This window comes from Chelonia mydas, chromosome 4 (genome assembly GCF_015237465.2).
Source record: "Chelonia mydas isolate rCheMyd1 chromosome 4, rCheMyd1.pri.v2, whole genome shotgun sequence".
NCBI classification, from domain to species: Eukaryota; Metazoa; Chordata; order Testudines; family Cheloniidae; genus Chelonia; species Chelonia mydas.
In genome coordinates, this window is record NC_057852.1 from 34617058 (window position 1) to 34642896 (window position 25839).

A 25839-nucleotide genomic window follows, 5' to 3' on the forward strand; every position below is an offset into this window, starting at 1 on the left:
GGCACTGCCCTGGGAGGTGGGTGATGAAATTCAAGTTCCGTCCTCATGAGGCAGAGTGGGGATCTGAACATGGATCTCCCATGTCCTGGATGAGTGCTCTAACTAGTTGGGGGCACCATCTCCTCCTCCTCAGTCATCTTTTGTATGGGTTTAGGTATGCTCTGAGCACATCTACCGAGTCAGGCCCTGAAGGTAAGTTAGGAGGGGGAACGCCTGGTTTGTGAATTCCACTGGGGCTTATGCATGAGATATGTGCCAAACAGCTGGACTGCCAGGATTTAGGTGGTTGATATTTAGGTGTTTCAGGGACTCTCGGGATGGAATGTTTAATTAAAATGGCACAGTTTGATACACTACAAACAACATAACAATAAAGTTTGAATAAAGTTGTCTTTGCCACAGTACCAGTGCTAGACCCAATGGACTGTGATGGAAATGTCAGTCCTCTACCACTGCAATAGCAACACAGCAACTCTTTAAATGACAGTATCTATTGAAACGGCAAGGGAATGAAGGTGGGAAAAATGTAATTACCCCAAATGGAACTTAGGATATTTAATTTTGATAAAAGTCAGCAGCAAGCTGATCGTATAACTGTCCTAAGAGATGGACTCTCCACAGACAATGACCATTTGCACTATTTAGGGGCATTTCCTCAGAAATTATATTGTCACAGCTGCCACCGGATTGTGAAAAATGTCGTGCAGAGGCCTCTTGTTTTTCAAGAGGGTTAAAATGACTTACTCCAAAGAAATATAAAGGGACACCCAAGACTTTCTCGAAAAATCACACACCAACCTTACCAACAGGGGCATCCAAAGATATGTTCAAGTTTATTCATGCAAAATTGATGGAAGGTATTTGGGAAATGTTTGCATATTAACTCATTCACATAGAGAATGTTATCTTTGGAAAACCAAAATTAAAGCATGTGTGAAAAATATAAATTAGAAGATAAATTTACAAAAAAAAAAAAATTGGATAGGGGAACTGGCCAGGAAAGCAAGGCATCTGCACTGCCTGGATCTTATTAAAAGACAATGTCGATATGGGTGTGTGACGTTATCGAATTAAAATATAACCATATAGATCATTGTTGTAACCACTGTTATATATTTGCAGCAAATATTCTACAAAGGTTGAGTGAGATGTCTCTGTAAAGGTTATGTTTTGCTGGTTATGATTATGCTATCTGTATGCATGTGTCATTTTTGTATGTGAAGTTATAAGTATTGGCTCTATACTCGGATTTCAAATGTTTGCTCCTGGGGTAACACCCACAAGGTAGCTAGCCAGCACATCTTGAAGGAACTGTTCAAATTAAGTGGTTCATCAAGAAACACTTGGTTGACAATGGACCATGGAAGATGCCCCACTTACACTGAGTGGACTGTCATGTCAACTTGCTGTCTGGAGTGTAGGTAATGGCTTCCTGCAATGACTGAGGGAAATTGGGCATGAACATGTGACTTGCCCATGTAACTCCAAACTCCGTCTTAGTGCTGTAATTTCCCACAGTAAGAACAATGGGAGGCCCTCCACATGGCAAAAGCTATAAAAGGCTCTGAAAACACCTCCATTTTGTCTTCAGTCCTGCTTCTTACCTCTAGAGGAACTTTGCTACAAACTGAAGCAAAAGACTAAATAAACTGAACAAAAGACTAAATAACCCATCTGAGCTGTCGATGTATTCCAGAGGCTTGACTTAAGCCAGCAGTTTATTCAATCACTGCTACAAGCCTAAACCAAGAACATTGCCATCGCTGTATGTAATTAATTCCTTTAACCAAATTTAACTCTCACCTTTCTTTCTTTTTATAAATAAACCTTTAGATTTTAGATACTAAAGGACTGGCATCAGCATGATTTTTGGGTCAGATCTAAGTTCTATATTGAGCCGGGTGTGTGGCTGGGCCTTTGGGATCAGAAAAATCTATTCGATGAGACTGATTGTAAAGAACCACTCTCTGAATCCAGTGTTTTTGGTGGTAATATAGAAACTGGAATGCCTGAGAAAACTGCCTTTATGTTTTCTTGTTAGCCCGTGTGGTAAAAGAGGAGTTTACTTTCGTGGCTGGTTTGGTATATCTTATAAAAAAATAACCACCAGTTTTGGGTTGTGTTTTCCCTATTTCTCAGATTTCAGAGTAGTAGCCATGTTAGTCTGTATCTGCAAAAAGAAAAGGAGTACTTGTGGCACCTTAGAGACTAACAAATTTATTTGATCATAAGCTTTCGTGAGCTACAGCTCACTTCATCGGATGCATACAGTGGAAAATGCAGCAGGAAGACAAAATGGAGGTGTTTTCAGAGCCTTTTATAGCTTTTGCCATGTGGAGGGCCTCCCATTGTTCTTACCGTGGGAAATTACAGCACTAAGATGGAGTCTGGAGTTACATGGGCAAGTCACATGTTCATGCCCAATTTCCCTCAGTCACTGCAGGAAGCCATTACCTACACTCCAGACAGCAAGTTGACATGACAGTCCACTCAGTGTAAGCGGGGCATCTTCCATGGTCCATTGTCAACCAAGTGTTTCTTGATGAACCACTTAATTTCAACAGCTCCTTCAAGATGTGCTGGCTAGCTACCTTGTGGGTGTTACCCGAGGAGCAAGCATTTGAAATCCCTATTTCTCAGCAGTTCATCCTGAATTTGGCATCCTCAGTTGTGAACCACTAAGGCATGGTTACAGGGTGTCATCATAATGATAGCACTGCAGCACAAAGCAACTTGCTATCTATCGTAGTAACCTCACATACACACTGAAGCAGAGAGGTGAGACAACAGAAACTGCAGGTGAGAACCCTTGGAGTGGGTGACCAATTACCCTAGAATACTTGCTGACACCTCTCAGGAAAGAAAGAACAGAGCTGCCAAAGAACAGATCCTCCATTCTGACAGGTCCTGGAAGCATGCCCGCAGCACCTTGTGGTCATCAGTATCAAAGGCTGCTTGACAGATCTAAGAAAATCTGACAGGACTCCTAACCTTCTTTCATTGCCAGGAGGAAATCAGTGATCAAGAATCCTAATGAAATCACTGTAGAGTACCCAGACCTAAAACTTGGCTGACAGGAAATCAGAGGTATCCAGACGACGCTGCAGAAATCTTGCCACAATTGTTTCAACCTCGCCTGCCAACAAGAAAGGTTTGAGAAAAAGGGCTCAACCTTGAGCCCTGCTACAAAACCTTTGCACTGCTTATGCTGCCAGCTGGGGATTCTGCTGGTGCAGGGGACAGAGCAGGAGTGAGTCAGGGATGTGGCTAGACCATGTTGTGCTCCAGCAATGTTTAAATGGCAGAACGCCACCTGGGACACAATTTACAGTAGCTCTGAAAAAGCTCTAAACACCACCTCCTGGATTAGGGAGCGGCAACCCTCTCTTTTGCAGCTCCACTGCCTCTGATGTTACCAGTAGAGACTGAATGCAGCAGAGAACTTGGCTCAGAATCTTAACTGGTTAGGTCATTAAGATGGTGTATTCTTGAACAAGCATTTAACCATGGTTTATTTAAGGGGGGTTGGCACTTTGTATTCCCAGAGGAGGGTTAAAGCCCCAGCAACGAATAACAAACTCAAAATTTCCTTGCTGTTGACTTTAACTAATCTATGATAGCCATGTAATAGATTATAGCCTCCAGCTTCACCATTAAATCCAGAACCACTGAAACCAGTAAAACTCCAGCAGTGAAGACAACACATTTGACACATCCTCTTTTGATAGTGCTCACATGGAAGTAGCCAAACTCATCTGGATGCACTTCATCTTATTTGTGGAGAAGCTGGAAAGCACCTGAGAGTGAGAAGTACCTGAAGTGGAAGTAGTCTCTATTCACTGGGCAGCTAACCAAGTAGAACAGCCCAGCTGGTCAGGAATTCAAGGATATAATGACAGGTATGGGGGAAAAAAACCTCATTTAGCTTCCATTACAGCCACCTCATTGGAATGTAAAATCTCAGTTCTGCAGTGTATCAGCCTTGGAATGAATTTCCTGCCCCTGGTGCTCAATTTCCTTCACACTGATCCTGCCAGTACTTAATTCACCCAGATAGCCCTTATTCACTCTCACGCAGCCCCTACACATCTGAGCAGGAATTTGCAGAACCAGGCCCCCAAACCTTAATTTTAGCTCCACTGCTGTTCTAAGATGCCCTTACCAGAAAATAGATTTTGGGGCAGAAATCAAGGAAGGTTAGGATGGAATATTAATCAAATAAATAATAAAACATTCAATATGCTCAAGGATCATTTAGAAATAGCAAAATAAAGAATATAGCTTATTAAAGTTTTAGATAAAAAAACACAATGGTAGTGTATCCTAAAAGGATTGTATAACCCACATTTTACCAGCCTGGTGCACAAAACCATTAGTAAATGTTAGAATATGGAAAATACAAAAGGGGAATTAAGAAACAAGGTAACAGATTGTGACGGTGCAAGTGATTACAACTATAATGGAACAGACTATAGTGGAACAGTCTGCTACTATGGTGGAAGCAGTAACTGATACAGCATTAAAATGCTCTTGAGGCACAACAAATAGCAACTTTTGAAGAAATAGCAATGTTCAGTTTGATTCCACTTGCCCAGAGCTATCTCAGTTCCATGCAGAAGATCACCACAATGGACCAAAAACTAATTTATTTATTTGTAAATGAACATCTCATAATATTGGACTTAATGAAGTCACTAATAGCTAGGGTATAATACAGCAATGTAAAGTTCAAAACCAACTTTGTGAATGGCTGAGTGCTGTTGTGATTTTTAAGCAGAACTCCCACTGCCGTCAAGGGCAATTCATGTTCCTATAATAAACCTACAGAAGTATCTCAAGCTACAGATCACTATACAGCTAATAGTATATGATGTAGGTATACTTTATTTTGTCACATTATATAGTTCCAGGAAAATTCAGAGCAACTGCACTTATAAAATATGAATATCTGCCTTTTGGAAAAATATTAATTGTTCTGGGGGCATTCCCCTTTTTAATTATAAACAGTATCTCTCAAACTGGTAGAAACTTTCCTAAGGGAAGCAATTTTTAAAGTGTGACCTCTGTAAAGGCGAAGTGATCAGGTTGATGGATGGCATTCATCACGTTAGTTCTGTGGGTATATTTTAGAAAAGTACCTGATTTCCATTTCTTAAAGTCACTTTAGTCTCGTCACCCAGACTTTTAATTTAGGCATTGCTCTAGTGAGCATTGCATGGCCTATATGATTTAGATGGCAGAGCCCCATTTTCAAAAATGACTTGGCAACTTAGGAAACTACATCCCATTGACTTTCAAGAAATGAGTAAGAGCAGAATAAAGGATTGTTGGACTCCTGGTGTCACATGATCAAAACAGTTTGTTTTATACATTTGAAACAAACCTCTTTACAAACATTCTTTTTTACTCTGACTGTCCATCAGTAGCTTTTTATGTAACTTTAAATTTGGTTTTCTCACGATTCACCTCATAAATATAAGATTTAGTTAATTAAGACGTTATGGGTAATTGTGCACCAGGCATCCTTTTTAAAAATAAATGTAAAAAGTGGGGAAAATCAGTAGAAGCCTCTGATTCCACATTTTTCTGACCTCTTATTCATGAGTAAAGTCATCCTCTTGTACATTTGTTGCAGTCAGTGCTCTGTTTAATATCCAAACCATGTCTGAATTTGTGGTTTGGATCATTTGAAAATTTCCAAACAGCAGTTCTGTAACATTTTGATGATGTTATTTTAGGAAATGAGAAATTCAACTAATTAGACTGTGAATTAGGTATCCAAATCCCTTACACTGCTTTGAAAATTGAAGCCAAAAATTCCAGAGATAATCCAGCATGAAATCTATAGAGACATCCAATCGGTGTGGTTTATTATTCTTGTTAAGGTGGCAGCCAGCAAAATGATACAGGGCTGCTGTTTCCATAAGCAACAAAGGTGTTGAAAAGCTTAACAGTTATGGGCAGTTGTAGAACAAAGGGTGGGGGGTGGGGGAAAGAGTTTCTCAAGTCTTTATTTTTCTTGGCAAACATTGGTGCTTTGTAAATCATTTAGGAGCTGTAGATGTGATTATATTGACTGGCACCTTTTTAAAACCTGTGGTATTGTGGCTGTTGCATAAATATCTCTATGGGGCAGGTTTATTTGCTCATATTTGATCTATAAATAGATGAAGAAAATATGACTAATAAAAAGGGGGTCTTGTCTTAAATCAATGGGAAATTGCCACACTACATACAGTAAACGTTAGACACTTGTGCAAAAGAACATGTTTTTTCCTAATAGAATGGGGGACATGGAAAAGTAGGCTCTTTTCAATGGAAATAATGCATCTTATGGGACATAACCACTTAACAGGCCTTTTGGATAAAAGCGGTTCAAGTCAAGAGTATCTGCTGTATTCAAACCTACATGCAGGAAACTGTCTTCTACCAGTTTCTTCAAACAATTACAGCTTTTATAAGAGTATCAGTGAATCTGTGCCACTGCTTTTATGTCATGCCCAGATGTTATTGCTGCAGATGAATTCAGTAATGCCTCTTGAGTTTATGGAAGACATTCTCTTTCATCCTTTCACTGTTGTTGCTCTCTTAACTGTTTTTGTAAGGGGTACAAATGAACATGTTGGTTCTGTAGCAGACAGTGGAGGGCTGGAGGGGGGCAGGGGGGAAGAAGGGGAAGAGAGGGAAGAAAAAGGCCCCTGCTAAGATGCCATTTTCCAGAACATGCCCCATATGTTACAAAGCTTTCCAAATTTATTCATAAATTGCTCTTTGCTGTGTGCCCAGCACAGCCTGTATATCACTCACTGAACTGTGAGAGCACTAACAACCGTGTTCCACTCGGCACTGAATGGGCTGTCACACTGGTATGCCTTTGGCACACAATGCAAGTCTTTTCAGTGCCATGCCTTCTTACTATCACTAATAACTTCCTTCTGCAAATACATAGCAGTCCACTTACTACAGTTTTCTCTTTCTCTGTCTAGTTTAGGGGTGACCTGACTTTGCAACACCCACAGCTCAAGTGGTATTTTGCCAGGATTCTCAGGGCCATACTTAATGGGTATGTATAATATCATATGCGGACACTTGAAAAATCAACCAACCAACCAACCAACCAACCAAAAACTACACAACCATACTAGTTGCTTGTATCTCTCTTCCTTGTTAGATAAATGGATTGATTGAGTTCAACAGCAGTAAAGACATAAAGACAAAGATATTCACAGAGACAGATGAATAGCAGACTTGGACTATTGCCTTCTGGAATCAGTAGTCTCCATAGGCCATACTTTCATATCTATTGTAAATTATACAAGATGGTCGCTGTGTACCACATTTTAAGATCCCAAAGGTTAAATTTTAGGCATCCATCCAGTCTAAGGTATTTCTAATGCACCATAATTATATCATGTAGATGTCATGTCATCATAAATCGATTAAATGTCCAAGTTACCTATGTGTATACTAGTGCTACTTTACCCTCATGGAAAGTTAAACTACATGACTTGGTGCTAGAGTTTATCTTGCACGTTTTAATTACACAGTGACAACCTTTAAAAGCTAAAAAGCCTGATTTTTACACTCTTTTCCACTTTGGAGCGGTTGATGCAGTTTCACAGAGGTTATTTTGCTTGTATGGGCCAACGTGACTGTACAGCGTGCCATACAGAAGAGCTCAGAGAATAATTGTAATCAATACTTTATCCAACAACTTTTCTGCTGGCAGAATATCCTGGAGCAGATTCGTTTCCTCATGGGTCTTCCTTTTCAATTATTATTTTCGTAACTGGAGCTTGGCACAAGCAGTTTTTTGTGATTATTCCCTATTTTCTTTTTGAAATTCATGGATTTTAAGGCCAGAAGGGACCATCAGCTTATCTAGTGTGAATGTCTGTACAACACAGCTCATTGAATTTCACCCATTTACTCCTGTATTGAGCCCAATAACTTGCATTTGGCTAAAGCATATCTTCCAGAAAAGTGTCCAGCTTGATTTAGAGACATCAAGATATTGGGACTCTACCATTTCCCTTGATGGTTTGTTCCGGTGGTTAAAATTATGTATCTTATTTCTTATCTGTATTTGTCTGTGTTGATTAGCTGTGACTGGTTAGAAAAAAATCACATGGCATATTATTTGTTTACCAACTGAATGAAGACAAAAACATTTTTGATGTGAATACTTGTATTCACCAAAAATTGCACACACACAAATGCAACTTTGAAAATCATCACTTTGTTAGCACTTCAGAGAGTTTATTCCATCTACTGCAAAATGTCTTTAGCTGTTTCCATGTTTTTGCATCTCCTCAGAAAGCTAGAAAATTCTTTTTTGATGAAAATGAATCAGTGAGATTTTATGTTGTGTATAAAGGTACAGGGTAGAGAAAGGAAGAGGAAGATATTTAACAATATATGTATGGCGCTTATCTTCTAGAATAAATTCACAAAGGTACTGTGCAATTCTGTAGTCTTCCTCAGTCTTCAGAGGTGATAGTTGTGTTAGTCTGTATCAGCAAACAAACCGAGGAGTACTTGTGGTACCTTAGAGACTAACAAATTTATTTGGACATAAGCTTTCGTGGCGAAAACCCCCATCATCGGATGCATGCAGTGGAAAATACAGTAGGAAGATATATATATATATACACAGAGAACATGAAAAAATGGGTGTTGCCATACCAACTGTAATGAGACCAATTAATTAAGGTGGGCTATTATCAGCAGGATTTTAAAAAAACCTGATTATCACTACAAAAGGGTTTTTTTCTCCTGCTGATAATAGCCCACCTTAATTAATTGGTCTTGTTACAGTTGGTATGGCAACATCCATTTTTTCATGTTCTCTGTGTATATATATCTTCCTACTGTATTTTCCACTGCATGCATCCGATGAAGTGGGTTTTAGCCCACGAAAGCTTATGCCCAAATAAATTTGTTAGTCTCTAAGGTGCCACAAGTACTCCTCGTTTTTTTTTCCTCAGTCTTGTCTTTCACGATACCTACTGTCTGATCCTGGGCCTCTCCTGAGCAGACACAGCCAAGAGAACTAGACTTCGTTCTTGACCTGCAGTATCCCAGCAATCCAGGCCAAGGCCTCTCATGAGCAGAGGCTGCCAAGTGTATTAGGTTGTGCCGAGATTAAAAACCAAACAACCCTGAACACATTCACTTCTGTGTTGAATTTGAATATATTTATTTTTAGACCTTGGTTTATGTTTTAGTCTGTCTAGCTACCAAAGATATCAACAGAAAGTTCAACAAAGCCCTTCTTTTAGGTATCTATCAATCTTATGTGAAGCTGACGGTTCATTTAAAAAGAATTAAAACTATACCCACAGAACGCTGTCCTTTATATTTATGTTTGAATACAGAGATGGACTTTTCTCTCCAGTATTTTAGAAATGCTAGATTCATATTCAGAGCCTCCTCCCAAAAAATAGTAATGGGGTTATAGTACAGATGTGGAAGTTTGGCAAAACAGATTCTTGTCTCAGAGCTAGCACACTTTTTGTGATCTCAAACCAGCCAGTTAACCTATGTCGTAGTTTACACCTTTATAACAGGGGGATAACACCTGCCTAACTCACAGGACTGTTATGACACTTGAATGTTTGTAAAGTGCTTTGGGTGGATGAAAGATAAAACAGATACTCTGGATCCATGGCCCTACTCATATTGAATAGTACCAAACTGCTCAAGTGGTCCTATTAAAGAATATGAATTCACTCAGAATGTTTAAGAATACCAGAATCTGGCCTTGTGAATTATGATGAAGCCATTGCGATACAGCTGTTAAGTTTGTGTTTTGTTTTGCTCTTAAAGTAGGAGTACAACCTTCATGTTTTATAAGAAAAACCCAGCGTACCTGTCCCAAATTTGCAACATATAAACTGAGTAAAGTTTGATTTTTCTGAGATGTTTCAACAAAACCAGTTAATTCATTTGAGTTCCAATCAAACTTAAAAACTACAGACAATAGAAAGTAACAATGTGTACACAGTGATTTTGGTGGGCTCTCTGGGATTATGTAATTACTATTTTAATTAACAAAGGAAAAAATGGCATTATTGGTCATAAGTGAATTTTATGTGCTGCAGTTAGCCAAGAGAGAAAATGTTCTCTGGCAACGACGTCTATTCTCCAACACAGTTTGCGGAAGCATTTTTACCTGGTTTAGGAGAGGGATATTAAACTGCCTTTTGGCATATACCCCAATAATGCTCCCTGTATCCAAAGTTTCCTTTTAAAATATGAGGTGTAGGGAATGGATTTGGCTAGTCAAATGGCATTAGTGTTGTGTCAAAGAAAATACTGCAACTGCTGCATGCAAGCCACTTCAATTTTTCAGAGTGAAAAAGGATTTGCTGCCTCTGCTTAACGCAAAACACTTTTTGACTACTGAGAAGGCTTGGGGTATTCTTATACTCATTTCAAATAAAATATACAATAATGAAATATTTGTGAGGAATAATCTGAACCATTGTTTGGAAAGTTCACTGGCACAAAGCTACCACAAAAACACAACCAAAATGTTACTGAGGACTGCAATGGCATGTCACCAAAGGTTCAAAGGCCACATGTAATTGGCACGTATACATAACAAACACAGGCATTCTAAATAAAAAGGGCAGTCATGGTGCCCTGTTGTAACCCTAATATTATTTGCTTTTACATCTCTTCGAGATTAGATGTCTACAGCACAAAAACCACCATCCCTCCATATTAGCCACCTCAGTTTGCTCTCACACTGGTAAGGAGGGAAGACAGGTAAATTCTTTTTGTTTTTCTTTTTAAAAATGTGATTGGGAATGCTTGTGGAAGAGAGGGCTTGATGGCCCCCCCAGTCCTGACCCGAATACCAGCGCAAGTGATTCCATTACTTTTGAGCTGTTCCAGTACAAAAACAGAAGACTGTAAGCCCTTCAGGGCAGAGACATCTACCTACATATTTGTGCAACAGCTAGCACAACCAAACCCTGATACCGAATGGGACTTCTGGGCACGAGTGCAATACAACACAAAATAACTGGCTTCTCTCTGTAGAGTGTCTTTCGTACAAACTGTATCCAAAGGCAATTTACAGAGTTAGTAATACATGAGAGAAGGCAAGAAATTCAAAGCTATAGACAAAGCAAGAAAGGTATGTTCACACGTTAAAGGGTAGAATGTGGCTAGCCTTACATGAGTATGCCAGGGGAGTAGAGGGCGCCAGTTCATAAGTTTTCTCCCTCTCCCAGCAACGGCCATGCACAAGGATTAGTGCCAGTTCACCAGGTTCCTTGAGTACAAGGACCTTAAAACTAACAGCTACAAAGGGTATGGGAGGAATGAGAATGGGGTGATGGCCACACATAGCCCTGCACTGACTAGCTGAGCTGGGCAATCATTGGAGGAAGTTCAAGCTGCTCTCTTTCAATAGGTGGAGCAGGCAGCTCTTCTGGCCCAACCACTCCCTAGCTATACCCACAGTGCCAGCTTAGCAGCTGGACGTGGGGACATGAGGAAGCTACTTTCATCTCCCTGATTCGCTTTCTGGTTTCATGCTGGACATATCCTAGCAGAATTTATAGTAGTCCAGGGGCACTTTAGGCTTGTATATTTCACTAGCACAATTCTTCATCAGCTAACAAAATCAGCATACAATTTTTGAGGATTTGACAATATGTCAGTTGAGTAAGGGCTGACCACTGAAACCACTCTTCAAGATGCTGAACTGTGCAAGTTAATGCATGCTGTACAAGCAGATTGGGCAAACCCAGTCCTTAAGAGAACTTTATATACATTCTTCACTGTGAGCTCAGAATGAATTTTGTAGATGTGCGATTGGACATATCTTATGTAGAGGAGCCCAGGTGATCACCCCAGCAGCGTTGTGACAAATAGTCCTAGATATGGCTCATGAAGTATATTTCGGAGTTATGAACATGAAGGAACTTCTGCCTAGTTATGCCTGGTGGCCAGTACTACACTCAGACATTCAGCATCACATGAAAGTATGCTAAGACTGTACAATGCATAGAACTACTGCTCTTCTGGCCCTTTTGAAACCAGTAGTCATAGACAGACCATGGCAAATAATTGCAGAGGATGTTACTGGCCCCTCAACTGCACTGCATGGCTACACACTATTGCCTGTTATAGATTATTATTCACATTACCCCTTCGCATTCCTAATTTCACAGGACACCTCCCTCAGAGGAGCTCATTTCTTGCCTAACCATGTTAATTGCGATGTTTGGTCTACTAGAGAGCCTTGTTTCAGGTAATGGGACACCTTTTGTATCAAGAGAGTTTGAAGGCTTTCTGATGAATATTGGTACAGTACTTTATCAATCTACTGTGTACCATGTCAAAGGAAAGAGGATAGTGAAGAAACTGCATGGGAGAAGAAGCAGTGTGTAGCTCGTGTACTGGAGGAATGCCCAGATACACCCTTCCCTATTGCACTGAGTAGTGGTTTACATGATATTCGGAGTACGCCTCATGAAAGTACTGGAGAAGCCCCTGTCTATTGGCTGTTTAGCTAATCTATAAGGACTAAGTTGCCTATGCGGACAGAAAAGGTTCATCCCATCCCTTTGCCATCCTTGAAGCTGACTGATGTGACTAGGAAATACAGGACTTTCAACAAGTGTAGCCATGTAAGTCTCCATGCGTTTTGTCCTGGACAAGCAGTATACATCAGGTGAGAGTCTGGAAGCGTTTTTGATACGCGTGGTGTGATCTTGCAGGCTGGAGGAAACAGAACTTGGCAAGTGCATTTGCCACTTGGAGAATGTGTTGTTAATCAGCGAGATATACTGCCTACTGAAAGAGGGAGAGATAGAGAAGAGGATGCTCTTTCTGCATATGATGATGTAATGTGGCCAATGGGGGAAGTTGTGCCAGAGGAACAACATCCACCCCCAGAGCTGAATCAGAGGTATAACTTATGGCCCCAGGATCACCTGGTGCCTCTGGCAAGATACCACTGAACTTTTGGGGAAAAGAGAAGGAAATTGTGATGGCTGGTGTGCATGTGTGCGCACACGAACTTCCTGCTCCTTGTTCCTGTTTGTTTACTGGTTCCTGCTCCCTGAACTCAGTGTTCCAGTCCCTGTCTGTGTGTGTGTGTGTACATAACATTCGGTGTATGCAGTTACCCAGGGTCTACTGCTATATACCGCCATTTGGACCATTATGTTTTGTTTGAACTGTTGCAGACATAACTGGTTCATAGTTATTACATATTTTGATTGGCCACCTACCTGCATGTCTTGCTTCAATTTCCTTGTGTTTTGGGATTGCTATTCTGCGGTGCATCAGAGTGTAACTCCTGTCCCATGGGGAAAAAACCCATAAATCAAATACTTACTTCTCTATTGAATTTTCCTCCTTGGTGTGTGTAATAATGTTTGCTTCTGTTTCTGATTACATTTTATCGCATCTTTCTTTAGAACTTTTACAGATACTAGATATGGCATTCTATGATATTACTTTTTCTCTTTCATGCCAGTATCTGGCAGATGAATTAGCAGCCAGGGTTTTTTATATATATATAAAATATATATATTTATATTTTTAAAAACAGGGGCACTAATTACCACCTACCTGGGGTATAGTGCATTTTATTTCCTTATTGGTTGGAAAAGGCATATATATATATATATATATATATATACACACACACATAAAGTTTAGCTTGATCCTGATCCTGATCAAACTCCTCATACAGGGTAGTATGTTTCAGTCATCACTTGAAAACACCTGGTGGAAGGTCCTGAAAAGCCTTTGCCAACCAATAATGAATTAAAATTCACTACTCCCATTAGGTGGGAATTAATGCCATTTTACAGATGGGGAAAGTGTGGCACAAAGAAGAAAGTGTTTTGCTCAAAGTCACACAGTCTGTGGCAGAGCAAAGCCAAGCTCTCCCAGCTTCTCGTGGCATGCCATGGTTTCCATATATTTTGATATACATTATAGGTAGTATGGTGTGAGAGCTCACCCCCACTAGCAGTTGTGCGTGAATTTGCTCCAACACATTTTACCCCATGGTGGTAAAAAGAGATAATACATTGTTTCAAAAGTACTTAAGTGATGTATGCACCTCAGACCCCTTTCAAAAGAGACTTAAGCCAGGTATACATTTGCCAGTATAATAATGTTGCTTACGGGTGTGATATTGTTTGCAAAATATTTATACTGACAGAAGCCCTGATGGAGGTTCAATTATACCAGCATAAAGGTACTTTTTCTGGTTTAGCTTATTTTATTTGGGGAACCAGTATAAGCTACACCAGCAAAAGTGTTTTTTTTTTTAGCATTATAAGTTGCAGCTGCACTAGGGGTATGTCTATGCTTTGAGCTGGGGGTGTCATTCCCAACACAATGGGGATCCAATGGATACAGTGAGTTTAGATTTTCAGAAAGCCTTTGACAAGGTCCCTCACCAAAGACTCTTAAGCAAAGTAAGCAGTCATGGGATAAGAGGGAAGGTTCTCTCACGGATTGGTAACTGGTTAAAAGATAGGAAACAAAGTGTAGGAATACATGGTCAGTTTTCAGAATGAAGAGAGGTAAATAGTGGTATCCCCCAGAGGTCTGTACTGGGCCCAGTCCTATTTAACATTCATAAATGATCTGGAAAAAGGGGTGAACAGTGAGGTGGCAAAATTTGCAGATGATACAAAACTACTCAAGATAGTTAAGTCCCAAGCAGACTGCGAAGAGCTACAAAAGGATCTCTCAGAACTGGGTGACTGGGCAACAAAATGGCAGATGAAATTCAATGTTGATAAATGCGAAGTAATGCACATTGGAAAACATAATCCCAACTATACATACAAAATGATGCGGTCTAAATTAGCTGTTACCACTCAAGGAAGAGATTTTGGAGTCATTGTGGATAGTTCTCTGAAAACATCCACTCAATGTGTAGTGACAGTCAAAAAAGTGAACAGAATGTTGGGAATCATTAAGAAAGGGATAGATAATAAGACAGAAATTATCATGTTGCCTCTATATAAATCCACGGTATGCCCACATCTTGAATACTGCATGCAGATGTGGTCGCCCCATCTCAAAAAAGATATATTGGCATTGGAAAAGGCTCAGAAAAGGGGAACAAAAATTATTAGGGGTATGGAACGGCTGCCATATGAGGAGAGATTAATAAAACTGGCACTTTTTAGCTTGGAAAAGAGATGACTAATGAGGGATTTGCTAGAGGTCTATAAAATCATGTCTGGTGTGGAGAAAGTAAATAAGGAAGTGTTATTTACTCCTTCTCATAACACAAGAACTAGGGGCCATCAAATGAAATTAATAGGCAGGACGTTTAAAAGAAACAAGAGAAACGTTTTTTCACACAACGCACAGTCAACCTGTGGAACTCCTTGCCAGAGGATGTTGTGAAGGCCAAGACTACAGGGTTCAAAAAAGAACTAGATAAATTCATGGAGGATAGGTCCATCAACGGCTATTAGCCAGGATGGGCAGTGATGGTGTCCCTAGCCTCTGTTTGCCAGAAGCTGGGAATGGTCAACAGGGAATGGATCACTTGATGATTACCTGTTCTGCTAATTACCTCTGGGGCACCTGGCATTGACCACTGTTGGAAGACAGGACACTGGGCTAGATGGACCTTTGGTCTGATCCAGTATGGCCGTTCTTATGAGACATACCTGAGGTAATGCTGATTGAACTAGAGCAGTGAAAATAGAGTGAAGGCCGGCAGCGTGAGCAGCAAGAGGGGCTAGCTGCCCTGCATATATTCCTAGTTATACCAATAGAGCTAGACCAGCAAATCTTTTCTAGTGAAGAGCTGGCATTAGTCTCCTAAATAACTTAGATGCTTTTGGAAATTTTACCCATCATCTAAAACTGTTACACAATAGGGGTAAACCAAAAATTCTGAACAGGTGAACCATGTATGGCCCTTTGATTCTGAAATACACGTTCTCATTATGATGCCAAGCTGACAGTGACAGAGGATATCACTGAAAGATTGTACTACCCTCATGGGAAAGGTGCTCCTTGGAAATCACACTCATGCAACTCCTATTACCTGCAGGCCAACTGGTAGGAGTATGCTGGTTACATCTCTGTTCAGGAGAAGGCTCATCTTCCTCCTAGGTCAGCTTCAGAGAACCTGTGAGGGACCAAACTTACTGGGGAACTTTCTCTGTTACATAAGAACATGTTTTCATGCCCCCAATGAAAAAGAAAGCCCTGTCTACAATGGGCTTTTTTGCTCAGAGTAAATTCACCGCACCAGTGCAACTTACTAATGCTAGCTCCCACATGTACTGATGCCACGTGTCTACATTAGGGATCCGCAGTGGTATGCCTACTCAGAGGTTCTCAAACTGTGTGTCAGGACCCCAAAGTGGGTCACGACCCCATTTTAATGGGGCCGCCAAGGCTGGTGTGGGCCCTGGGTCACAGCAAGTCTGAAGCCCAGGCCTGAGCCCCGCCGCCCAGGGCAGAAGCCCATGGGCTTCAGCTTTGCCCTTCCTCCCCAGCCCCACCCAGGGTGTCAGTGCTCAGGTGGGCTTGGTCTTCGGTCTCACTCCTACAGTTGTGTAGTAATTTTTGTGGTCAGAAGGGGGTCACGATGCAATGAAGTTTGAGAACCGCTGGCTTACATCAATGCAGTTACTCTGGTGCAAGTTTACCTAGTCTAGACAAGCCTTTAGAAGGCAACTAATGTATATAAATAAGAGCAGAACTTATTAAAAGCAAAGCATACAGCTTCATCTTTGTCTTACAGTAACTAATAAATCATTGTTATGTATAATGCCAAATCACACTCTCACATACTCCTCCCTTTAACTTTTCTATGAGTCATTTAATTTCTCAGTTTCCCTTCTGTAAAATTGGGATAATGATTCTTCCTTTCCCTGATCTTTGTCTGGTCTATTTACACTGTAAGCTCGTGGGGCATGACTATCCCTGTACTGTGTGACTGTACAGAACCTATCCCAGTGGGACCCAGATCTTGGTTGGAGCTGGTAGGTGCTATTATAATAATAAACAAAATAAGGCATGTGTATCTGAGGGCAGAATTTGATTCTCTTTCTTCGGCTGGTTTCTCAGACCAATGTTTTATGACCCACCTGAAATCATGTTAACATTGATGGATTAGCTCTCTTTTAAAATATGGTTATCTTTACATATATGATATACAATCCTTTGCATAACTTAGAGAGACAGAGCTATTGTAAATGCAGCTGGATTCAGTGCCTGATGGTGCTTGCAAACTGAATTCTGTGTTTGGCTCATGAGTTGTCTGGCAAAGAACCGGCTGTCTATCAAAAGTACTTCCATGGCCTCTGGCACTACTGTATCTCAGCACCTCACACTCTTTAGCGTCTGTATCCTCAGAACACCCCCCTGAGGTAGGGAAATGATATTATCCCCATTTTACAGATGGGCAACTGGGCACAGAGTGGCTAAATGACTTGCGAAAGTCACACAGGCAGTCCGTGATGGAGTAGGGAACTGAACTCTGGTCTCCTGACCTACTGCCCTAACCACTGGATCAGTTCCTTCATGTTCATTGAGAGGTATGAATTAGCACATGTAAACTTACACGGGAACATCACACTCCATTATTAGCCTGGGCCTCCTATGCATGCCAGGCTCTCAAAGCCCCTGAATGCTTCTATATCCCATTGCCATTTTCAGGGGAGCCTTCTTCATCTGCTGTCCCCTGGGACAGCCTGGGTTTCCAGAGGGAATGAGGCCCAGATCTAGACAGGGGCCACTGGTGTCACAGCACCTAACTTTTGGGTGCCTAGAAAATGACTGGAACAATGCTGTGATCCACAAAGCCTGAGCTAGATGCCTACGCTCTCTATACAATGAATGGGGAGAAAGAGAGGCAACTAAGAATGTGATCCACAAAAGCCAGCATGCTAGGTGTCAAGTATCAGAGGGGTAGCCATGTTAGTCTGGATCCGTAAAAGTGGCAAAGAGTCCTGTGGCACCTTAAAGACTAACAGACATATTGGAGCATAGGCTTTTGTGGGTGAATACCCACTTCGTCGGACGCATGTAGTGGAAATATTGTATTTGGAAATGTATTTCCTGTACATGCATCCGATGAAGTGGGTATTCATGCTAGGTTAGGAGTCATCTAAGCTAGCCAATGGGAGATGCCAACAAGAGGGGTGTGTCCTAAGCCCCACCTTTGTCTCGGAGATAGGCACCTAAGTCTGGGCTGCAGGGAGCACCTATCTGTGCTTGTGATCCACAGCAGGGACACCTCTCCTGGAGGCACACTATTTAGGTTGTGAGTTGTTTCCTGTGAGAATGAGTGAGGCAGGTCCTCCCTCCACACAAAATGGTGTCAGTGGTGGTGGTAGCAGGAGGAGCCCACCTTATAACTTTTAGCCCAGGGGTTAGAGCACTCACGTGGGATGTAGGACACCCAGGTAGAATTCCCTCCTCAGAGAGAGTGGGGAGAAAGGATTTGAACAAGGGACTTCCACCCCACTCAGGAGAGTGCTCCAACCACTATGGGATATTCTGACATGGGTTTCCTCAATGCCTCCTGTTGAACTCTTCCACTGTGAATAAATAATTAAAGAATCATTAGATGGGAGAGAGAGAGAGAGAATATGACTCTGCAGTCCAGTGTTAGGGCATCCACCTGGGAGGTGGGAAGCCTACGGTTCAGTTGCTCTGCTGCAGTGACTAATTAATTAATTATACACAGTGGAATATCTTCAACAGGCGAGACTAAGAGAGCCACATCAGAATATCCCATAGTTCAGTGGTTAGAGTACTCTCCTGAGAGGGGTGGGAGTTCCCTGTTCAAATCCCTTTTCCCCATCCACCAGAGTGGGGAAGACCCTGAACATCCCTGATGAATGCTCACACCATCAGGCTAACAATTACGGGGTGGCACAACCCTCACTCTGATCATGATTTTGAATGGGACCTGAACTGGTAGGCAGCCTCTCAGCATGCCTCCCAGATTGGGCCCCATGGGTGAGAGAGGTGAAGGAGCACCTATCTTCCCCAGATCATGGATTGCTCTAGGCTTCGGGGGAAGATAGGTATCAGATGCCTTAGAAGGAGGGAGCAGTGCACATGCTCAGAGGCAGAAACGTAGGCACCTAGGGGACTTTTATCTTGAAAATTTAGGCACTGAGTGAGTTTAGGTACCTACAGCGTTCAGTGGCAGCCAACTGGGAGTTCTGTGGATCACAATGGAGCCTAAAACTGGGATTTAGGGGTCTGAGTACTGTTGTGGATCTGGGCCTGACTGTCTAATCTGCCATCTTCTGTCTTTAGGGGATGACAGACAGCATCACTAACCCACACATTCCCATCCCAAAGGTGTGTACTGAGACCAGAAAATGTCTGTCCTTTCCAGAGGGGAGCAGGAGAGAGGAAAATCTCCTCCTTCTGCCTGAGCAGCTCTGCACTAAGCCCTAGGGCAGATATTGGCCTATTGTGGTAAGTAATCTTCGAGGGCACCAAGACAAAGCTATTCTCAAGTAGCCACATGCAAGGAATTACATGGCCTCACTTTCTTGATCGTTTCAACATACAAACCAGGAAATTACTGGCTAGGAAGGAGTACTGCGGAAAGGGATCTGGGGGTCATAGTGGATCACAAGCTAAATATGAGTCAACAGTGTAACACTGTTGCAAAAACAGCAAACTTCATTCTGGGATGTATTAGCAGGAGTATTGTAAGCAAGACATGAGAAGTAATTCTTCTGTCTACTCTGCACTGATTAGGCCTCAACTGGAGTATTGTGTCCAGTTCTGGCTGCCACATTTCAGGAAAGATGTGGATAAATTGGAGAAAGTCCAGAGAAGAGCAACAAAAATTATTAAAGGTCTAGAAAACATGAACTGAAGGGGAAGATTTAAAAAACTTGGTTTGTTTAGTCTGGAGAAGAGGAGACTGAGAGGGGACATGATAACAATTTTCAAGTACATAAAATGTTGTTACAAGGAGGAGAGAGAAGAATTGTTGATCTTAACCTCTGAGGATAGAACAAGAACCAATGGGCTTAAACTGCAGCAAGGGCAGTTTAGGTTGGACATTAGGAAAAACTTCCTAACTGTCAGAGTGGTTAAGCACTGGAATAAATTGCCTAGGGAGGTTGTGGAATCTCCATCACTGGGGATTTTGAAGAACAGGTTGGACAAACACCTGTAAGGATGGTATAGATAATACTAAGTCCTGCCTTGAGTGCAGGGGACTGGACTAGATGGCCTCTCAAGGTCCCTTCCAGTTCTATGATTCTATGATTGCTTGGGAACCACTGAGTGCTCCCTATCTATTGATCTTGTAAGGTGTTACTTGTCCTTGCAGCTCCCTGCAGAGCTACTAAAGGAAGAGAAGAGTTTCCTGCCCCACCCATAGCAGAGTCTCAGGCCACTTCCTGCTAGCTCCTACCATTGGGCAGTGTTCCACCATCTAGGGGCCCCCTAAAAAGTGAACATGGGAGATTGGCCAGCTCACACTCCCCAGAGAACCAGGGGATGGGCCACTGTAGAGACCATGGAGAGCGGAAAGAGGCCACTGTGCTCCTCTGAATACGGTCATTGTCAGAAAGGAGTGTCCAAGCTTGTGGGGAATGGGAAGGTTGTTTATGAAGAGAGGGAGGCTTGGGCAGATGTTTTGAGAATGGGGTGCAAATTTTTGTACCAAAACATCAAATCTTGAATGCAGGCTTAATGTGACTGGGTTCAAGTTGTGATGCAAACATTTTACCGAGTGCCGCTTTGCAAACCTTCTGAACCTCCGAAGTAGTCAGTAAGATTGAAAATGCTGCACAGGACCCTCTTTCCCTAAATAGCCACACTTTGATTATTCATGCCAATAACTGATTGCATTAAGGAATCAGCAGCACCCAGCACTGCGTGTTTAGAACCTGTCTGCATTTTTAAAAAATTTTCTTTCTTAATCATCTGCAATGTAGTCCTCTCATTTGCTATGAAAACAACATTTTCCTAACGCAGACTGAATTCATTCGGGAGGACAAACGTCAGTTGCCTCTACTACTACGAGATGCACTTCAGCGTAGCTAGTTTCATGACTATTAATGAAATAACATTCGAGCTTTTGCCACTAAAATGTTAATGAGAGGGACTGGATAGTGGCTTGGTAATGGGATATAGATCCTTTTACCTCTAGTTCAATCGTTCAAATCTCGCCTATGTCCATAGTTACCACAGGTCATGATTACCTGGAGGCTATTTGATAATCTATGTGAAAGGAGTAGGGGGGTCTCAGTTCAGTTCCTAGTGGAAAGAAGCATCACAAAACCCAACATCACAATTCCTCACTCTCAGCAGAGAGGTGGAGGGTGGTAGGGCTATGGCGAATGGCTATTCTTTCGCTTCTAGAAGTCGTCTTTTCATACCAGTGTTGAGGAACTTTGGTAAATCAGTGCAGTGCCACTGCTTGTACTATACCTGGCCTGTGGACAGAGAACGTCAGTATTCAGAGTTGTTTATTCACCAGTAAATACAATGAAGAAGAATCGAGCGGAAGAAGTTTTAGTTTAAAAGGAAAGAATGTTTTAATAATGCTGCGGGTTACTATTGCTTAGCAAGCCTCAAAAGAGAATGAGACAAGCATAAACAACAATAGCTCAGCTAAAACCTACTGAAGCTATCACCCAGCCCTCTCATGTTTCAGAGCATAAACTAATCACCAGCTGCGTTCAGGAAGAAATTTCCCTCCATGCTATTCATTTGCACAATTCTTTGGATAAATTATCAGTGGTGGAGGTTTATGTTATTCTTAAGCATCTGGTAGAGGCCATCGCTAAGGACACTACAGTAGACTAAACTGCTACAAATGCAGTTCAGGTCTCCAAACAACATAATAAGTAATGACTAGTTTCTGTAATTACTAGTTTCTATAATGCCCTCAGCCAAAAATCCCAAAGCATTTCACAAACTACAGTAATATAGGTGACCAATTCCACCATTGCTGAAGAAGAGACACATCTGGGATGTAAGATGTAAAATTCCACAATCCTACACACAATTCAGAACAGAACTGAAGATGACTTGATCTTCCATATGGGTCCTTAGATGGTCCCCTACAACATAGTACCTGAGCTCCTCCCAAAATCAATGAGTTCATCCTCACAACATCCCTGTGAGCACAGCAAGAAATACTCTCTCCATTTTACAGATGGGTAACTGAGGCATAGAGCAATTAAGTTCTTTGCTCAAGGCCACACAAGAATTGAAACTCATTAAAACTACAGGGGGAATTTTAGGTAGGCATAATGTAATTACTGAACTAAAAAGGCAACCAGTTCACCAAGGTGAACATCCCTTCTCCTATAACCACACATGGGTCTAGACTTAGGTTTTATGTTTAATTGAAAAGATGGCACCTCCACACTGCAGTTCCCCTTACTACCATGCTGGCCCACTGCTTCAGCGTTAGACCATTGCTTCAGAGGAAAGACTGCTACCAACTGTATCCACTTCCTACTGCACCTATAATTTTCAATAGAAACATGAACATATCATCCTGTACATCGTAATCTGAATTAAGCTTTCTTGTGTATCTTACCTTTCTCTTTGCTTGTTTTTTGGCCATAGGAAAGTGTTTTTTATTGGACTAGATTCTCTCCTGCGGGTGGGGCAGATGGGGAGGGAGCAGGCTCATTGATTCTCATGGCTAGCATCAGCCTGATGCATTTTAAGCTATTGACAAGTAGCTATGAATTGTGTCTGTGGATCTCCACCACACCCTTCACACATCAGTGTATTATGTTTGATCATTCTTTTAAATGTCTTTTTTGAGATACAGTGCCCTGAATGCCTGGGTGTGCAGGGGTAGGAGAAATACAATAACGAAAGGCTTGTACTTTGTGGTCAGCAAAATTTCATGGGAAACCATTGCAATATATGAAATAATCGGTTTCACTTCAGCTAGTCTAGAGCCAGTCTTGTGGCCCTTTCAGAAGGCAACATTTTAATGTAGCCAAACCCAGTGATTACAGAGCATTCTTTTAAAAGATATATAAAATTATGTAAAATGGGCCACATTGAAAGTGGCCTATATTGATGATGTAACTCTACTGTAAACATATACAGCTGGTATTTAATTAGCAATAAAGGATGCATCAGGCAGTCAGAGTTGCAAGGAACAGGGATTTATTAAACATAATGGCCTAAATTTTCAAAAGTGACTAGTGATATTGAGTGCCTCCATTTTCAGGTGTCAACCTGAGACACCTTTAAGGGACCTGGTTTTCAGAGGGTAGTTGCTCAGCACTTTTTGAAAATCAGACTCCTCTAAGATATTTCATCTCGGGCACCCATATTTTAGGGCCTCTGGTCAGCATGATAGCAACCAGAAATGCTCCCTTTACAGAAAGGTATAGCAGAGAGCAGCATGCCAAGAGCTCAAGTGGAAGCTCCGTGAAAGTTGATAAAATAAAGTATCGGTTCAATTACTGCAGGGAAGTTGCAAGCCAGTCCCTTCAGGAAGTGGGCAGTAAGTGGGTGGGTAAATACAGAGTAGACGTCTATTGGGGGATGAAACACACTGATGGCTGACAGATGTACTCTGAGGAAGCTAATACATAAACTCAGAAGATTTTAAGGACAAGAGGTAATTTTGTGTGTCTGGGATCTTAACTGGTAAAGGGAAAATTTCTTGTTGGTTACACCAGAACATAACTTTGCTTTGTTTTTACACCACTTTGCTTTGTAACATTTTCTGATAGTCTTTTCTTCTGCTACTCAGAATGAGCATCAGATGAACAAACCCTCTAATTCCAATGTCCATCCAAATACCATGCCCTCAGGTGAAGTGTGGCTGGGTTGGGATTGCAAATTCATCCTTCGTCCTGGGTTAGCAGCTGACATATCAGGCAAGAACAGAGAGGAAATTGGGCCGATAGTTGCAGAAGCACTGAGTACCAGAATTGTCACTCTCCCACCCCTCAGTGCTACAAGGATGACTTGTGTCTTGTCCTGCCTGATTTGCCTCAATACTCAATGTAAGAGTGGAATTGGAAGGAACACATATCTCAGGGCTCCTGACCATTGTATGCGGAACATGTTGCCCAGGGAGCCTGGACTGCAATCCCCTCTGGAGCAAAACTCTTTTCACTTATTATTCACGTGGGTGGTGAAGAGGTATGTGGATAGGAGACCCCACATCCAAAACACCCCCTGGAAATTTAGGTCATGTAACTCCCACTCGTGTTCTGTAGAGAAATGCCTGCTGAAAGTATCTACCAAAGTACTGTGGATCCCTGGCAGCTCGTGGCTCTCCTCCTAGGGAATTGTGAAGGAGGTTCAAACAATAGTGGAGGGCTTTCTGTTCAAGTGTGATGCTCTATTCAGTGCTAAAACAGATGAGTCCCTTCACTCGTTGAAGGTCTCCCGAGCCACATTGCGATCGCTGGTATTACACACCTGCACTCAAAAGAAATCCCAGAGAACCAGTCCCACCTGCCTTTTATCACCAGCAGCAGTACAAACCAAGCATCAGAGGACACACAGAAAGGATGCTCTTGGACAACCTTCTTCTACCTCCCAACCACGACCACCCTTGAGACTGACATTTTGACGGGACCTTCGAGAACTGTGCGCCAACTGCCCCTCCTGGATTTTCACAACCCTTTGGGCCTTTCTACTCCTTTTTGGGGGATGGTTTTCTCACGAACTATCTGTCTGGACAGAAATCACAATGGATTTATGGGTATAAGAGATCATTTCTTTGGGGTATACCAGCCAGTTCTCTTCCCAGCTCCCTTTGCCCTTCCCCATGCTCTTTTAGGGACCCTTCCTATGAGAAAATCCTATTGCTGTAGGTAGAATTGCTCCTTCAGCTGGAAGCAAAAGAACTTTTATTTCCTACAACAAGGGGAAAGGGGTTCTACTCAAGGCATTTCCCTCGTTCCCCAGAAGAAAGGCAGATGGAGACCCATTTTGAACCACAGGGAACTGAACAAGTTCATCCACTGCTTACATTCAGGATGGTGACTCTGTTGTCCATTTCTCTCAATCACAAAGTTGCCTACTTTCACATAGACATTCATCCAGCATACAGGAGATTCCTTAAATTTGTAGCCAGTCAACAGCACTACCAATACAGAGTTCTCCCCTTTGGATTCTCGACAGCACCAGGAGTGTTTACCAAGGTATTGTCAGTGGTAGCAGCTCACTTTCCGTGGCTGGGGGACACGGTTTACCCTTACTTAGATGACTGACTTCTGAAGAGATGACCTTCCCAGGAAATATGAGAAGCAACTTTTATGCTTGTACATCTGTTTGAGAGGCTGCGCACAGAACTGAACCTGGGAAAGTCCATCCTCTGTCAATGGAATTCATCAGGACAAGGCTGGATGCTGTTACAGCCAAGGCTTACTTACTGGGGAACCACCTCCTCTCTGTCATCAGGCTCATTCAGTGACTACATTTGAGCCCCAAAACATCCATGCAATCCTGCCTAGCACTATTAGATCATATGGCTGTGAGTACTTACGTGATTCTGTTCACAAGTCTTCACCTCAAATGTCTGCAAGCCTGGTTGTGGGCTATCTATACTCCAGCCAAACAGTCTTGAGCTATTCATCATGGTTCTACAAAGTCCCTTAACCTTGATAGCAGGATAAAAGAAAAGAATGTGTGTGGGGTATCATTCAACACCCCTCTTTCAACAAAAACTATGACCACAGGTAGTACACATGGAGGGACAGGTTGCCCAGAGGATATGGTCCCGTCACGAGACTATGCTTCATGTCAGTGTGTTGAAGCTGAGAGCACTCAGACTAGCCTGCAAACAATTCCTCCCCTGCATTTGCAGCAAGTCAGTCCAGGTACTATCAGACAACATGACGG

General features: G+C 42.0%; 1 protein-coding gene across 2 annotated transcripts in view; it reads right to left on the reverse strand.

Moving 5' to 3' along the window:
• The window catches only part of ELOVL6 (ELOVL fatty acid elongase 6), a 125362-nt gene that overhangs the window by 55928 nt on the left and 43595 nt on the right, over positions 1-25839 (reverse strand). Inside the window, exons 1-2 of one of the 2 annotated variants that reach the window (XM_043545636.1) lie at positions 6556-6563; positions 6346-6347 (exon numbers count right to left, since the gene is read on the reverse strand). The exons of the other annotated variant lie outside the window; for it this stretch is intronic. The gene's annotated coding sequence lies outside the window, so the exon portion shown is untranslated. Of the gene's footprint in view, positions 1-6345; positions 6348-6555; positions 6564-25839 lie in introns of those variants that run through there. 2 annotated transcript variants of the gene reach the window in all.